Raw genomic sequence first — 21,153 nt, 5'->3', positions numbered from 1 at the left:
GAATTATGAACTTGATGCATGAGGGTACCCTGCAACATGAAATTATGAACTTGATGCATGAGGGTACCATGCAACATGAAATTATGAACTTGATGCCTGAGGGTATACTACAACATGAAATTATGAACTTGATGCCTGAGGGTATACTACAACATGAAATTATTAACTTGATGCATGAGGGTACCCTGCAACATGAAATTTTGAACTTGATGCATGAGGGTACCCTGCAACATAAAATTATGAACTTGATGCATGAGGGTACCCTGCAACATGAAATTATGAACTTGATGCATGAGGGTACCCTGCAAAATAAAATTATGAACTTGATGCATGAGGGTACCCTGCAACAACATAGAATTATGAACTTGATGCATGAGGGTACCCTGCAACATGAAATTATGAACTTGATGCATGAGGGTACCATGCAACATTAAATTATTAACTTGATGCATGAGGGTACCCTGCAACATGAAATTATGAACTTGATGCATGAGGGTACCCTGCAACATAAAATTATGAACTTGATGCATGAGGGTACCCTGCAACATGAAATTATGAATTTGATGCATGATGGTACCCTGCAACATGAAATTATGAATTTGATGCATGAGGGTACCCTGCAACATAAAATTATGAACTTGATGCATGAGGGTACCCTGCAACATGAAATTATGAACTTGATGCCTGAGGGTATCCTACAACATGAAATTATGAACTTGATGCATGAGGGTACCCTGCAACATGAAATTATGAACTTGATGCATGAGGGTATCCTGCAACATAAAATTATGAACTTGATGCATGAGGGTACCCTGCAACATAAAATTATGAACTTGATGCATGAGGGTACCCTGCAACATAAAATTATTAACTTGATGCATGAGTTCCCTGCAACATGAAATTATGAATTTGATGCATGAGGGTACCCTGCAACAACATAGAATTATGAACTTGATGCATGAGGGTACCCTGCAACATGAAATTATGAACTTGATGCCTGAGGGTATCCTACAACATGAAGTTATTAACTTGATGCATGAGGGTACCCTGCAACATGAAATTTTGAACTTGATGCATGAGGGTACCCTGCAACATAAAATTATGAACTTGATGCATGAGGGTACCCTGCAACATAAAATTATGAACTTGATGCATGAGGGTACCCTGCAACATGAAATTATGAACTTGATGCCTGAGGGTATCCTACAACATGAAATTATGAACTTGATGCATGAGGGTACCCTGCAACATGAGATCGTCATTTTTTTGCAAGTTATGGATTTGACTTAATTTTTGCAAACCATAGATTTGACTTAACCAAGTATGGCACAAGACCTCAAGTTTTTGCAAGTTGTGAGCATCCTTCTTTAGTAAGAAAAAAGAAAACAATAAAAAAAAGAAGAAGGGGAAAGAGAAAAAAAGAGAACACCATGGATGGCATGAGGTCATCATATGTGAATTAATATTCCTTATATAGATTTAACCCCAATAGAAAGGTTGGAGACAAATTCATTTTCATTCTCTATTACTTTCAAGGTTCTCTCCTTTTAAATATCTTATATGGTGTTTTTAATGACTGCCGGCTTGATCTAAACGTCTTTGGAACTGGTGCGTTCATGTGCATTTGGACGATTTGAACTTTGACTTTCAACTTTATATTCTGGCTCAGTAAGTAATCCTTCTGACTGAGGAAATTATTTGACTATCAATGAATATCAATGAATATCTCTGAGAGTTTGAACCACATCGTACTATCCTGCAATTGAGAACTTTAAGAGACTTTCATTTTTCATCTTTGCTTTTCTTTTCAGTTCCATTGAGATGTTGATTTTATAAAATGATAAAACGAACCCCAAAAAATGATCAAATTTAATTCTTCAGATTTGTGTCCTTTCGATTTTTGCATTTATGTTTTTTACTAACCTTTCAAAATAACCTGCCTTCTGTATCCGAGGGATAGAAAAATGTAAACAGAGGGTCCTGAGGGATGTAAACATATAAGCCCAGACCCGGCTTTACCATTTTGATGATTTTCTCCATGGATTTTCGTATGGTGGGATAGATCTGGGTGGTGCATTTTCAATGGTGGACTCCCCTGCCCTTGACTAAGCTGAAATAGAGTGAATCTACATCCCAATCTTCGCGCAGGGATTGAAGATAACCAGATCACTCAATACTGGATTGAAAATGTAACATGGGGCTTGTCTGGAATTAATTTTGGAACACTTGTATTCCCTAATAAGTCAATCTTCTTTTATCTGGACAATCGAGCGGTACTGAGATGGCTGTGTATTCTGATATACTGGAGTAAACATTTTTGAAGTGCGGCAAGAAAAATGGATGGAGTGGAGGAATTTTAAAATGAACACTCTATGATGAAGCTGGAGGCGATGAAGAAAAGTGAAGTATTGGACATCGGCGAAAGGCTGGAGTTGATCTAGTATTGAAATTAAGGTTTTCCTTTTAACTGCCGAATACTGTTAAATGTTAATGCAAAAAAAAAAAAAGAGGTTTTTGTTCTTCAGCTTGCAACGCTCTCGGCACATACAAAAAAAACGACAATCATTTTTCTCTACCAGTTTTGACGTACATAGAAAATCTGTCTTTCTTTTTTCCCACTGACACGCAAATTAACCGTGTGTTCGAACGACCTCGAGTGAACAATTTCCCCAGGTTTTATATCCTATCTAGAAAAAAAAAGGAAGAGACAGAAAAAAAATAGCTTCTCCCATCATGCCCTGCCTTCCCAAGATGCCCTTCGTGTATATAAATGAGCTAGGCATCCTTTCCTTCTTCTTTCCCAAAGAGCAATGCAGATACGCCCAGTACGTTCTTTTTTGTTTTTTTTTCTTTCTAACCATATACCCCACACGCCCCCCCCCCTGATCTTCGAGATCAATAAGACACTTCATAATCCTTCATCCAAGCAGGCCTCCTCCTCTCACGTTGAGGCCTCTGGGGGACAACTTCTTGGGGGTTGACGTTTTCCTGTTCACTACAGACATTCTCGGCCGGTTGTAAAGAACCACAATGTGGGGCTAAGTCGAATTGGGGTGGATCGCTAGCTTCTTGGCAGATCTCGACTTCCTCCTCTTCACTGCCATCAGTGCACACCCGCAGGATTACACAACGCAGGTCTAGGATATGGCGGGGAACGCCATTCACCATCACATTGTTCTTTGACTGCGTTCCAGTTACGATCCCCCTCCCCCAGCGAGTGGTACATTTTGCATTGGGGGTGGGGGCTTCACCCACACCTCCTCACCCACTTTAATGGCAGCTTCTTCACCCTCAATTCCTAACGTTTTGTTGCACAGATGCTGCTACTTATATGCAAAGATGGCTCTATGAGGCACAGTTGTCTCATCTTGTCTGGTTTTCGGTGAGATGTTGTACCAAAACACCACCTCAATAGGTGAAATGTTGCTTTTTTCCGCAGCAGCCTTGATGGTGCAATGTTTCCTCTCCACTATCCCATTGACACTCGGCTGATACGCTGCCCTAAAAAATTGCCTTACTCCCCACTTATCACAGACTTCTGGTCAGAAAGCGGGGCCATTGTCCATTAACAATTCCTCAACCGGCCCTCTCTCCAAAAATATTTCTTCAATGACCCCTCCGATCGCCCATGCAGCTTCTGCCCTGATCTCTCTCCATATGGCAAACTTCTCTGGTCCACAGTCGACCATCGACAGATACAGCTTATGGGTCACATCAATGGCCAATCGCTTCCAGTCCTCTGCAATGTGCAACTCTGACTATCAGGCGGATAACGTTAGCCCAGATGAAACATTTGCCTCCAGCATCCTTACTAGTGATATGCCCACAAGGATAGACATAGAAACAGAAAAATTTCCAACATCTCGGGCTACTGTTCACAAAGTACTATCGAACTGGAAAGCAGCTTTTTCTTCATCCTTTGTCAGAAAAATCACTCATTGTAAATGAGGACTGAGGGACAAAAAAGGAGAAGCAAGAATTATTGGAGCTGCCGATAACACATCCATGGTGCATTATCTACTCTCAATAAAAAAAGAGTAAGACGGACTTATTAATATCTACTTATATATGTCCGTTACTATATTCCCAGTTTAGGATGATATTTGAAAATAGTCTCCCATATTAATGCATGGATATTTTTTGGCTTTATCTACCTCGATAAAGAATGTTCTAGCTTGTTCTAGCTTTACCTTATAAGTAAAATACGATAATGGAACTTTCTTCAGTTGGTGAGGTCGGGTTATTTTGTATTAATTTAGATTTCAAGAACTCATTTAAAAACTGGTTAAGAGTAATACAGTTGGGGTTACATATTAAGTTTAGACTAGTCAAAAATAATGCATACTGCAGAGAAAAACTCGTGTTTTTATGAGTTTAGATAATAGTGCAGTTTTAATTTGGAAAATTCTCTTTTTTTTTTCGTTTTAAATATAAAAAAAACGTATAATATATTTGGCAAAAACAAAAGTGATGTTAGGCTGTATAAGGGTGGTAACCTTGAACCTATCTAAGTACATGCTATAAAGGCCTTGTTAGTTTATTATTGCTTTAAATTCAAACTTTTAAAATATTATTTATTTTTAAAATCATTTATGAAAGAAAAAAAAATCTAAACCAAAAAAATAAAAATATGAAACAAAAATAACGACTCAAAGGCAAATTCTCTTTTTGAAATAGAATCAGATTTTTGCAATCTTTCCCCCCAGGCAACTTAGAAACGAGAAAGAGTTGGAAATTCACTTTAAAGAGTAAAAGGAAGCAACATTTATGTTGCATAGTACAAAAATGTACATTTCCTCAGCAGTTAACACTTTACAATACAATCGAGCTGAAAATCCAGAACTAGAAAAAAAGAGTGAAATCTTATTTTTATTCTTAGTCACAGGGTGGATGCAAGTATACCAAAAGGTCACAGTCATGGCAACATTTTATGAAGACCAATTTACTACCAAGGGAGATAACTTTTGTTTTAACAACAAATGGCAGGTTATCAGATAAAATGGTTGTGATAATGAACAGATAAGATCACATGCTTTATGAAATGCCGTCACAGAAAAATCAATAAAAACTAAGGGCAATAACTTTTCTCTACTTCCGAGTTATACAAGTCACATAACTACCACAACATCTCCTTTTTTCAACTGAGAGTGAACTCATTTAATTACTTAACAAAATTCTGTCATCAATCTACCTTATCTGTCGTTGATGATGCACTTCTCCATTCCTATGAATACCATCCCAAGAAGGCAGCAGTCAGTCAAAATTTGACTGTTATGGTGTACCTACTCTCATCAACAGCTTCAAACCTGATAAAAAGCAAAAAACTGCCCACTGAAAGTGGCAGTTGGAATGAGTCAATCTTTTTTTGTGGCCCTCTTACTAGCATAGAACAGAGGGTTGGACGACTACCAACACCAGTTGTTAGAATCGTTACACTAAATGCTTTGAAAATATATGGTCTAGGACATATACTTAAGTCAGTATCAACAGGGCATTGGGTTGGAGGGTACCTTATAGCACTAAGGCTCAGGCTGGGAACATGGTCAGTTGGTTGCTGGGTGGTGGGTGTGTAGCTCATGGCTCTGTTATCAGTGATGTGCTTCATTATGTTTATGGATATCATTATGTTGCGAAAATGTTGTAGTATGCCTCTCACGACTGCTGTTTTTGTGATCAGTGATGACACACTTTGCTACATCTGGCAGGCATTGACAGGAGCAGCAAAAAATTGATGAGATCATAGTATAACAAGCATAACCATTATGTAGTTTTGCTAGAAAAGTTGACTAGCAAGGTTAGAATCCAGGAGTGGTTTTAGGGCTAAGAACATTTCTTTCTTCCTTTCAATCCATTCTGAGTCTTTGTTTTGTGCCTATGAAACGTGTGCAGTTGGCAATTTTTGTGGCAAAGATGGTAGGGAGGGCTGGAAAGCAATATGGATGGGAGTCTGCCATTGGGTGGCATGAGTGTGGCTGCCTATGTCGATCCCTCTCTTTTTTTCCTTGTTGTTGTCTCTGGATAATCTGTGCATGTTATTTCTTCATCACTGCCAGCATATCAAAATGGCTTCTTGCCCAGGCCTTTATGGAGCACTATGGCTTCCAACCTCTCTTTTTATGGAAGCAGGTGTTTTTTTTTTTCAGTTTACTCTTATTTGTACCAAACAAGGCATATTGCAACTGGAACGTAAGAGGCTACTGTTTGGCATTGATTTACTATTCACATAACTCCAATCACAGACACCCGGTCATTATCAAAACCTTCATCTTTGTTTTCCAGTCAATGAATCCACAACAACAAACAAGGGAGATCACTCTAAGAACCTAGCACAAAAAATAAACAGAACACCTTTTATCTTGATATAAAGGAGGTAACCTAACATTGCTGTGTCTTCTTGTGAAAACTAGAGTTCTCTAAAAACATAAGACAAAAATAAAACAAAAGTTTTCATTAGGGATCATGTCTACAGGGCACTATATGCCTATTCATAGTACATTTAAATTTCAACATGTTAGTACAGTCAGTAAAGCAGCAAACAAGACGGAAATACAAAAGTCTAGCAATTTGATGGAAGAAACTATTAGAATAGAAGTATTTCTGGCATCTATATACCTCTACAGTGAAGAGGTGAGATTTTGCTGCTTGTTGAATTAGTCAAGGGTATTTATGTCGAGGAGGTACGAGTTTGTCAAAACACATGTCATTAAAGTACCTGTAAAACAGGCACAGGGATGCAACATTGTGGTGATGGGGCAGGATTAAAAGATTGGTTGATAGTGCGCGGCCTATTTGATTGGAGACTCTTTTTTGGACGCTGTATAAGAGAGAAAGTTTATATCAGAGTTCAGCAAAATAAGATGTCGATGAATGTTGCATGTTTGCCATCATGTCTTTATTATTTATTGATTATCTTTATTATTTATTGATTATCTTTATTATTTATTGATTATCTTTATTATTTATTGATTATCTTTATTATTTACGAGCATTTCAGTCTGGCGTTTCCCGGGTGTTTGAATGTGTATGTTGAGCAAAAAAAAAAAAAGTGGTAGAAGGAAGGCAGGCTTGAACCCATACCGCAAAGGAGTAAAAGAACGTGAAAAATCCTGACATCTATGCTGTTACGACCACTGCCAAACCGGAAGTGACATTTTTTTTTAAATTTAGGCTAGACAATTGAAAGGAGAGGATGACTTTTAAAAATATCGGCGAAAAAAGCACCCCCCCCCCGGTAAAAAAGTGCCTAGTTTAAGGTGAAGATATTAATATTTTTAGCCAATTTTTCGATATTTGTCATCTGAAAGATCGAACTTCAAAACGATACTGATCTTGAGAAAATCCGTCGCCTCTGTCGAACGTGTTGGGCAGACATGCAAACATACATACATACATATATTTATATATTGGTAACTAAAATTTTTTGACCCAAACTGATGAAAAAGCTTGCCCTATCTCTGAATACCCTTTAGGTCAAATTTCAAATGTTTAGACCAGAAATTGTCTTAGTAATTTGGTAGAGACCACAAATATCAATTTTTTTAAACTTTGACCCTTATTATGACCCCTTAAAATTTATTGTTTGGGGCTCAAATCAAATTATTAAGTTAGATCCATGTCCAAGGAACCTATATCTAAAATTTCAAGTGTTTAGACCCAAAATTGTCGGCGGAGTTTGGTAGAGTTCTCATAGGTAATTTTAAACTTTGAAACTTTTGGTAGAGTTCTCAAAGGTCACTTTAAACGTTGGACTTTGACCCCTTAACAGCCAAATTTCCGTCCGAAAACCAATCACATCGATTTTTCCAAATCTCAGTACCCTGTATATCAAAGTTTGAGTCTGTAGACTAAAAATTGATAGAGTTATTGCGTAGGGAAATGTACACAGCAGACAGACATACAGGCACTTTTATAGATATATAGATAGATAGACTAATAGATTAAAAAAAATATATACGTATGCATAAATATATATGGAGACAATTTTTTGTTTACCGTAAAGTTTTACGCAAATATTATGCAAGTATAAATCATATAGAATATCTGCATGAATATAATTACACGTAATAGTTAACTAAAGATGATCATCCCATAAATAAGAAAACCGAAAAAACTAATAGGGAATTAATTAAAATGAATGTTTAAAAGAACATGCGAATTAGCTAGATCTTTTGATAGTGAATGCATTTCCACAACCAATATATAAGAAAATTGTATTTTCTCTTTAAATAAATAGAAAAGACGGTTTTTAATATGAATATCAATACACATGAAAGAAAAACGAATATTCATTATTTATTGATTATCTTTATTTATTTATTGATTATCTTTATTATTTATATATTATTCTTATTATTTATTGATTATCTTTATTATTTATTGATTATCTTTATTATTTATATATTATTCTTATTATTTATTGATTATCTTTATTATTTATATATTATTCTTATTATTTATTGATTATCTTTATTATTTATATATTATTCTTATTATTTATTGATTACCTTTATTATTTATTGATTATCTTTATTATTTATTGATTATCTTTATTATTTATATATTATTCTTATTATTTATTGATTATCTTTATTATTATTATATTATTCTTATTATTTATTGATTATCTTTATTATTTATTGATTATCTTTATTATTTATATATTATTCTTATTATTTATTGATTATCTTTATTATTTATTGATTATCTTTATTATTTATTGATTATCTTTATTATTTATATATTATTCTTATTATTTATTGATTACCTTTATTATTTATTGATTATCCTTATTATTTATATATTATTCTTATTATTTATTGATTATCTTTATTATTTATATATTATTCTTATTATTTATTGATTACCTTTATTATTTATTGATTATCTTTATTATTTATATATTATTCTTATTATTTATTGATTATCTTTATTATTTATATATTATTCTTATTATTTATTGATTACCTTTATTATTTATTGATTATCTTTATTATTTATATATTATTCTTATTATTTATTGATTATCTTTATTATTTATATATTATTCTTATTATTTATTGATTACCTTTATTATTTATTGATTATCTTTATTATTTATTGATTATCTTTATTATTTATATATTATTCTTATTATTTATTGATTATCTTTATTATTTATATATTATTCTTATAATTTATTGATTACCTTTATTATTTATTGATTATCTTTATTATTTATATATTATTCTTATTATTTATTGATTATCTTTATTATTTATTGATTATCTTTATTATTTATTGATTATCTTCATTATTTATATATTATTCTTATTATTTATTGATTACCTTTATTATTTATTGATTATCTTTATTATTTATATATTATTCTTATTATTTATTGATTACCTTTATTATTTATTGATTATCTTTATTATTTATTGATTATCTTTATTATTTATATATTATTCTTATTATTTATTGATTACCTTTATTATTTATTGATTATCTTTATTATTTATATATTATTCTTATTATTTATTGATTATCTTTATTATTTATTGATTATCTTTATTATTTATTGATTATCTTTATTATTTATATATTATTCTTATTATTTATTGATTACCTTTATTATTTATTGATTATCTTTATTATTTATATATTATTCTTATTATTTATTGATTACCTTTATTATTTATTGATTATCTTTATTATTTATTGATTATCTTTATTATTTATATATTATTCTTATTATTTATTGATTACCTTTATTATTTATATATTATTCTTATTATTTATTGATTACCTTTATTATTTATTGATTATCTTTATTATTTATATATTATTCTTATTATTTATTGATTACCTTTATTATTTATTGATTATCTTTATTATTTATTGATTATCTTTATTATTTATATATTATTCTTATTATTTATTGATTACCTTTATTATTTATTGATTATCTTTATTATTTATTGATTATCTTTATTATTTATATATTATTCTTATTATTTATTGATTACCTTTATTATTTATTGATTATCTTTATTATTTATATATTATTCTTATTATTTATTGATTACCTTTATTATTTATATATTATTCTTATTATTTATTGATTATCTTTATTATTTATTGATTATCTTTATTATTTATATATTATTCTTATTATTTATTGATTACCTTTATTATTTATTGATTATCTTTATTATTTATTGATTATCTTTATTATTTATATATTATTCTTATTATTTATTGATTATCTTTATTATTTATATATTATTCTTATTATTTATTGATTACCTTTATTATTTATTGATTATCTTTATTATTTATATATTATTCTTATTATTTATTGATTATCTTTATTATTTATTGATTATCTTTATTATTTATTGATTATCTTTATTATTTATATATTATTCTTATTATTTATTGATTACCTTTATTATTAATTGATTATCTTTATTATTTATATATTATTCTTATTATTTATTGATTACCTTTATTATTTATTGATTATCTTTATTATTTATATATTATTCTTATTATTTATTGATTACCTTTATTATTTATTGATTATCTTTATTATTTATATATTATTCTTATTATTTATTGATTACCTTTATTATTTATTGATTATCTTTATTATTTATATATTATTCTTATTATTTATTGATTACCTTTATTATTTATTGATTATCTTTATTATTTATATATTATTCTTATTATTTATTGATTACCTTTATTATTAATTGGTTATCTTTATTATTTATATATTATTCTTATTATTTATTGATTACCTTTATTATTAATTGATTATCTTTATTATTTATATATTATTCTTATTATCTATTGATTACCTTTATTATTTATTGATTATCTTTATTATTTATATATTATTCTTATTATTTATTGATTACCTTTATTATTTATATATTATTCTTATTATTTATTGATTACCTTTATTATTTATTGATTATCTTTATTATTTATTGATTATCTTTATTATTTATATATTATTCTTATTATTTATTGATTACCTTTATTATTTATTGATTATCTTTATTATTTATATATTATTCTTATTATTTATTGATTATCTTTATTATTTATTGATTATCTTTATTATTTATTGATTATCTTTATTATTTATATATTATTCTTATTATTTATTGATTACCTTTATTATTAATTGATTATCTTTATTATTTATATATTATTCTTATTATTTATTGATTACCTTTATTATTTATTGATTATCTTTATTATTTATATATTATTCTTATTATTTATTGATTACCTTTATTATTTATTGATTATCTTTATTATTTATATATTATTCTTATTATTTATTGATTACCTTTATTATTTATATATTATTCTTATTATTTATTGATTACCTTTATTATTTATTGATTATCTTTATTATTTATTGATTATCTTTATTATTTATATATTATTCTTATTATTTATTGATTATCTTTATTATTTATTGATTATCTTTATTATTTATTGATTATCTTTATTATTTATATATTATTCTTATTATTTATTGATTACCTTTATTATTTATTGATTATCTTTATTATTTATATATTATTCTTATTATTTATTGATTATCTTTATTATTTATTGATTATCTTTATTATTTATTGATTATCTTTATTATTTATATATTATTCTTATTATTTATTGATTACTTTATTATTTATTGATTATCTTTATTATTTATATATTATTCTTATTATTTATTGATTACCTTTATTATTTATTGATTATCTTTATTATTTATATATTATTCTTATTATTTATTGATTACCTTTATTATTTATTGATTATCTTTATTATTTATTGATTATCTTTATTATTTATATATTATTCTTATTATTTATTGATTACCTTTATTATTTATTGATTATCTTTATTATTTATTGATTATCTTTATTATTTATATATTATTCTTATTATTTATTGATTACCTTTATTATTTATTGATTATCTTTATTATTTATATATTATTCTTATTATTTATTAATTATCTTTATTATTTATTGATTATCTTTATTATTTATTGATTATCTTTATTATTTATATACTATTCTTATTATTTATTGATTACCTTTATTATTTATTGATTATCTTTATTATTTATATATTATTCTTATTATTTATTGATTATCTTTATTATTTATTGATTATCTTTATTATTTATTGATTATCTTTATTATTTATATATTATTCTTATTATTTATTGATTACCTTTATTATTTATTGATTATCTTTATTATTTATTGATTATCTTTATTATTTATATATTATTCTTATTATTTATTGATTATCTTTATTATTTATATATTATTCTTATTATTTATTGATTATCTTTATTATTTATTGATTATCTTTATTATTTATATATTATTCTTATTATTTATTGATTACCTTTATTATTAATTGATTATCTTTATTATTTATATATTATTCTTATTATTTATTGATTACCTTTATTATTTATTGATTATCTTTATTATTTATATATTATTCTTATTATTTATTGATTACCTTTATTATTTATATATTATTCTTATTATTTATTGATTACCTTTATTATTTATTGATTATCTTTATTATTTATTGATTATCTTTATTATTTATATATTATTCTTATTATTTATTGATTACCTTTATTATTTATTGATTATCTTTATTATTTATATATTATTCTTATTATTTATTGATTATCTTTATTATTTATTGATTATCTTTATTATTTATTGATTATCTTTATTATTTATATATTATTCTTATTATTTATTGATTACCTTTATTATTAATTGATTATCTTTATTATTTATATATTATTCTTATTATTTATTGATTACCTTTATTATTTATTGATTATCTTTATTATTTATATATTATTCTTATTATTTATTGATTACCTTTATTATTTATTGATTATCTTTATTATTTATATATTATTCTTATTATTTATTGATTACCTTTATTATTTATATATTATTCTTATTATTTATTGATTACCTTTATTATTTATTGATTATCTTTATTATTTATTGATTATCTTTATTATTTATATATTATTCTTATTATTTATTGATTATCTTTATTATTTATTGATTATCTTTATTATTTATTGATTATCTTTATTATTTATATATTATTCTTATTATTTATTGATTACCTTTATTATTTATTGATTATCTTTATTATTTATATATTATTCTTATTATTTATTGATTATCTTTATTATTTATTGATTATCTTTATTATTTATTGATTATCTTTATTATTTATATATTATTCTTATTATTTATTGATTACCTTTATTATTTATTGATTATCTTTATTATTTATATATTATTCTTATTATTTATTGATTACCTTTATTATTTATTGATTATCTTTATTATTTATATATTATTCTTATTATTTATTGATTACCTTTATTATTTATTGATTATCTTTATTATTTATTGATTATCTTTATTATTTATATATTATTCTTATTATTTATTGATTACCTTTATTATTTATTGATTATCTTTATTATTTATTGATTATCTTTATTATTTATATATTATTCTTATTATTTATTGATTACCTTTATTATTTATTGATTATCTTTATAATTTATATATTATTCTTATTATTTATTAATTATCTTTATTATTTATTGATTATCTTTATTATTTATTGATTATCTTTATTATTTATATATTATTCTTATTATTTATTGATTACCTTTATTATTTATTGATTATCTTTATTATTTATATATTATTCTTATTATTTATTGATTATCTTTATTATTTATTGATTATCTTTATTATTTATTGATTATCTTTATTATTTATATATTATTCTTATTATTTATTGATTACCTTTATTATTTATTGATTATCTTTATTATTTATTGATTATCTTTATTATTTATATATTATTCTTATTATTTATTGATTATCTTTATTATTTATATATTATTCTTATTATTTATTGATTATCTTATTATTTATTGATTATCTTTATTATTTATATATTATTCTTATTATTTATTGATTATCTTTATTATTTATATATTATTCTTATTATTTATTGATTATCTTTATTATTTATTGATTATCTTTATTATTTATTGATTATCTTTATTATTTATATATTATTCTTATTATTTATTGATTACCTTTATTATTTATTGATTATCTTTATTATTTATATATTATTCTTATTATTTATTGATTATCTTTATTATTTATTGATTATCTTTATTATTTATATATTATTCTTATTATTTATTGATTACCTTTATTATTTATTGATTATCTTTATTATTTATTGATTATCTTTATTATTTATATATTATTCTAATTATTTATTGATTATCTTTATTATTTATATATTATTCTTATTATTTATATATTATTCTTATTATTTATTGATTATCTTTATTATTTATTGATTATCTTTATTATTTATATATTATTCTTATTATTTATTGATTATCTTTATTATTTATATATTATTCTTATTATTTATTGATTACCTTTATTATTTATTGATTATCTTTATTATTTATTGATTATCTTTATTATTTATATATTATTCTTATTATTTATTGATTATCTTTATTATTTATTGATTATCTTTATTATTTATTGATTATCTTTATTATTTATATATTATTCTTATTATTTATTGATTATCTTTATTATTTATTGATTATCTTTATTATTTATATATTATTCTTATTATTTATTGATTATCTTTATTATTTATTGATTATCTTTATTATTTATATATTATTCTTATTATTTATTGATTACCTTTATTATTTATTGATTATCTTTATTATTTATTGATTATCTTTATTATTTATATATTATTCTTATTATTTTTTGATTATCTTTATTATTTATATATTATTCTTATTATTTATTGATTATCTTTATTATTTATTGATTATCTTTATTATTTATATATTATTCTTATTATTTATTGATTATCTTTATTATTTATATATTATTCTTATTATTTATTGATTATCTTTATTATTTATTGATTATCTTTATTATTTATATATTATTCTTATTATTTATTGATTATCTTTATAATTTATATATTATTCTTATTATTTATTGATTATCTTTATTATTTATTGATTATCTTTATTATTTATTGATTATCTTTATTATTTATATATTATTCTTATTATTTATTGATTACCTTTATTATTTATTGATTATCTTTATTATTTATATATTATTCTTATTATTTATTGATTATCTTTATTATTTATTGATTATCTTTATTATTTATATATTATTCTTATTATTTATTGATTACCTTTATTATTTATTGATTATCTTTATTATTTATTGATTATCTTTATTATTTATATATTATTCTTATTATTTATTGATTATCTTTATTATTTATATATTATTCTTATTATTTATTGATTATCTTTATTATTTATTGATTATCTTTATTATTTATTGATTATCTTTATTATTTATATATTATTCTTATTATTTATTGATTATCTTTATTATTTATATATTATTCTTATTATTTATTGATTACCTTTATTATTTATTGATTATCTTTATTATTTATTGATTATCTTTATTATTTATATATTATTCTTATTATTTATTGATTATCTTTATTATTTATTGATTATCTTTATTATTTATTGATTATCTTTATTATTTATATATTATTCTTATTATTTATTGATTATCTTTATTATTTATTGATTATCTTTATTATTTATATATTATTCTTATTATTTATTGATTATCTTTATTATTTATTGATTATCTTTATTATTTATATATTATTCTTATTATTTATTGATTACCTTTATTATTTATTGATTATCTTTATTATTTATTGATTATCTTTATTATTTATATATTATTCTTATTATTTATTGATTATCTTTATTATTTATATATTATTCTTATTATTTATTGATTATCTTTATTATTTATTGATTATCTTTATTATTTATTGATTATCTTTATTATTTATATATTATTCTTATTATTTATTGATTATCTTTATTATTTATATATTATTCTTATTATTTATTGATTACCTTTATTATTTATTGATTATCTTTATTATTTATTGATTATCTTTATTATTTATATATTATTCTTATTATTTATTGATTATCTTTATTATTTATTGATTATCTTTATTATTTATTGATTATCTTTATTATTTATATATTATTCTTATTATTTATTGATTATCTTTATTATTTATTGATTATCTTTATTATTTATATATTATTCTTATTATTTATTGATTATCTTTATTATTTATTGATTATCTTTATTATTTATATATTATTCTTATTATTTATTGATTACCTTTATTATTTATTGATTATCTTTATTATTTATATATTATTCTTATTATTTATTGATTACCTTTATTATTTATTGATTATCTTTATTATTTATTGATTATCTTTATTATTTATATATTATTCTTATTATTTATTGATTACCTTTATTATTTATTGATTATCTTTATTATTTATTGATTATCTTTATTATTTATATATTATTCTTATTATTTATTGATTACCTTTATTATTTATATATTATTCTTATTATTTATTGATTACCTTTATTATTTATTGATTATCTTTATTATTTATATATTATTCTTATTATTTATTGATTACCTTTATTATTTATTGATTATCTTTATTATTTATTGATTATCTTTATTATTTATATATTATTCTTATTATTTATTGATTATCTTTATTATTTATTGATTATCTTTATTATTTATATATTATTCTTATTATTTATTGATTACCTTTATTATTTATTGATTATCTTTATTATTTATTGATTATCTTTATTATTTATATATTATTCTTATTATTTATTGATTACCTTTATTATTTATTGATTATCTTTATTATTTATTGATTATCTTTATTATTTATATATTATTCTTATTATTTATTGATTACCTTTATTATTTATTGATTATCTTTATTATTTATTGATTATCTTTATTATTTATATATTATTCTTATTATTTATTGATTACCTTTATTATTTATTGATTATCTTTATTATTTATATATTATTCTTATTATTTATTGATTACCTTTATTATTTATATATTATTCTTATTATTTATTGATTATCTTTATTATTTATTGATTATCTTTATTATTTATATATTATTCTTATTATTTATTGATTACCTTTATTATTTATTGATTATCTTTATTATTTATTGATTACCTTTATTATTTATATATTATTCTTATTATTTATTGATTACCTTTATTATTTATTGATTATCTTTATTATTTATATATTATTCTTATTATTTATTGATTATCTGTATTATTTATTGATTATCTTTATTATTTATATATTATTCTTATTATTTATTGATTATCTTTATTATTTATATATTATTCTTATTATTTATTGATTATCTTTATTATTTATTGATTATCTTTATTATTTGTTGATTATCTTTTTTATTTATATATTATTCTTATTATTTATTGATTATCTTTATTATTTATTGATTATCTTTATTATTTATATATTATTCTTATTATTTATTGATTATCTTTATTATTTATTGATTATCTTTATTATTTATATATTATTCTTATTATTTATTGATTACCTTTATTATTTATTGATTATCTTTATTATTTATTGATTATCTTTATTATTTATATATTATTCTTATTATTTATTGATTATCTTTATTATTTATATATTATTCTTATTATTTATTGATTATCTTTATTATTTATTGATTATCTTTATTATTTATTGATTATCTTTATTATTTATATATTATTCTTATTATTTATTGATTATCTTTATTATTTATATATTATTCTTATTATTTATTGATTACCTTTATTATTTATTGATTATCTTTATTATTTATTGATTATCTTTATTATTTATATATTATTCTTATTATTTATTGATTATCTTTATTATTTATTGATTATCTTTATTATTTATTGATTATCTTTATTATTTATATATTATTCTTATTATTTATTGATTATCTTTATTATTTATTGATTATCTTTATTATTTATATATTATTCTTATTATTTATTGATTATCTTTATTATTTATTGATTATCTTTATTATTTATTGATTATCTTTATTATTTATATATTATTCTTATTATTTATTGATTATCTTTATTATTTATATATTATTCTTATTATTTATTGATTATCTTTATTATTTATTGATTATCTTTATTATTTATTGATTATCTTTATTATTTATATATTATTCTTATTATTTATTGATTATCTTTATTATTTATATATTATTCTTATTATTTATTGATTACCTTTATTATTTATTGATTATCTTTATTATTTATTGATTATCTTTATTATTTATTGATTATCTTTATTATTTATATATTATTCTTATTATTTATTGATTATCTTTATTATTTATTGATTATCTTTATTATTTATATATTATTCTTATTATTTATTGATTATCTTTATTATTTATTGATTATCTTTATTATTTATATATTATTCTTATTATTTATTGATTACCTTTATTATTTATTGATTATCTTTATTATTTATATATTATTCTTATTATTTATTGATTACCTTTATTATTTATTGATTATCTTTATTATTTATTGATTATCTTTATTATTTATATATTATTCTTATTATTTATTGATTACCTTTATTATTTATTGATTATCTTTATTATTTATTGATTATCTTTATTATTTATATATTATTCTTATTATTTATTGATTTCCTTTATTATTTATATATTATTCTTATTATTTATTGATTACCTTTATTATTTATTGATTATCTTTATTATTTATATATTATTCTTATTATTTATTGATTACCTTTATTATTTATTGATTATCTTTATTATTTATTGATTATCTTTATTATTTATATATTATTCTTATTATTTATTGATTATCTTTATTATTTATTGATTATCTTTATTATTTATATATTATTCTTATTATTTATTGATTACCTTTATTATTTATTGATTATCTTTATTATTTATTGATTATCTTTATTATTTATATATTATTCTTATTATTTATTGATTACCTTTATTATTTATTGATTATCTTTATTATTTATTGATTATCTTTATTATTTATATATTATTCTTATTATTTATTGATTATCTTTATTATTTATTGATTATCTTTATTATTTATTGATTATCTTTATTATTTATATATTATTCTTATTATTTATTGATTACCTTTATAATTTATTGATTATCTTTATTATTTATATATTATTCTTATTATTTATTGATTACCTTTATTATTTATATATTATTCTTATTATTTATTGATTATCTTTATTATTTATTGATTATCTTTATTATTTATATATTATTCTTATTATTTATTGATTACCTTTATTATTTATTGATTATCTTTATTATTTATTGATTACCTTTATTATTTATATATTATTCTTATTATTTATTGATTACCTTTATTATTTATTGATTATCTTTATTATTTATATATTATTCTTATTATTTATTGATTATCTTTATTATTTATTGATTATCTTTATTATTTATATATTATTCTTATTATTTTTGATTACCTTTATTATTTATTGATTATCTTTATTATTTATATATTATTCTTATTATTTATTGATTATCTTTATTATTTATTGATTATCTTTATTATTTATATATTATTCTTATTATTTATTGATTACCTTTATTATTTATTTATTATCTTTATTATTTATATATTATTCTTATTATTTATTGATTACCTTTATTATTTATTGATTATCTTTATTATTTATTGATTATCTTTATTATTTATATATTATTCTTATTATTTATTGATTATCTTTATTATTTATATATTATTCTTATTATTTATTGATTATCTTTATTATTTATTGATTATCGTTATTATTTATATATTATTCTTATTATTTATTGATTATCTTTATTATTTATATATTATTCTTATTATTTATTGATTATCTTTATTATTTATTGATTATCTTTATTATTTGTTGATTATCTTTTTTATTTATATATTATTCTTATTATTTATTGATTATCTTTATTATTTATTGATTATCTTTATTATTTATATATTATTCTTATTATTTATTGATTATCTTTATTATTTATTGATTATCTTTATTATTTATATATTATTCTTATTATTTATTGATTACCTTTATTATTTATTGATTATCTTTATTATTTATTGATTATCTTTATTATTTATATATTATTCTTATTATTTATTGATTATCTTTATTATTTATATATTATTCTTATTATTTATTGATTATCTTTATTATTAATTGATTATCTTTATTATTTATTGATTATCTTTATTATTTATATATTATTCTTATTATTTATTGATTATCTTTATTATTTATATATTATTCTTATTATTTATTGATTACCTTTATTATTTATTGATTATCTTTATTATTTATTGATTATCTTTATTATTTATATATTATTCTTATTATTTATTGATTATCTTTATTATTTATTGATTATCTTTATTATTTATTGATTATCTTTATTATTTATATATTATTCTTATTATTTATTGATTATCTTTATTATTTATTGATTATCTTTATTATTTATATATTATTCTTATTATTTATTGATTATCTTTATTATTTATTGATTATCTTTATTATTTATATATTATTCTTATTATTTATTGATTACCTTTATTATTTATTGATTATCTTTATTATTTATTGATTATCTTTATTATTTATATATTATTCTTATTATTTATTGATTATCTTTATTATTTATATATTATTCTTATTATTTATTGATTATCTTTATTATTTATTGATTATCTTTATTATTTATTGATTATTCTTATTATTTATTGATTATCTTTATTATTTATATATTATTCTTATTATTTATTGATTACCTTTATTATTTATTGATTATCTTTATTATTTATTGATTATCTTTATTATTTATATATTATTCTTATTATTTATTGATTATCTTTATTATTTATATATTATTCTTATTATTTATTGATTATCTTTATTATTTATTGATTATCTTTATTATTTA

This window comes from Euprymna scolopes, chromosome 27 (genome assembly GCF_053919585.1).
Source record: "Euprymna scolopes isolate OS-2025 chromosome 27, ASM5391958v1, whole genome shotgun sequence".
NCBI classification, from domain to species: domain Eukaryota; kingdom Metazoa; phylum Mollusca; class Cephalopoda; order Sepiida; family Sepiolidae; genus Euprymna; species Euprymna scolopes.
Note: the sequence above shows the minus strand (reverse complement) of the source record.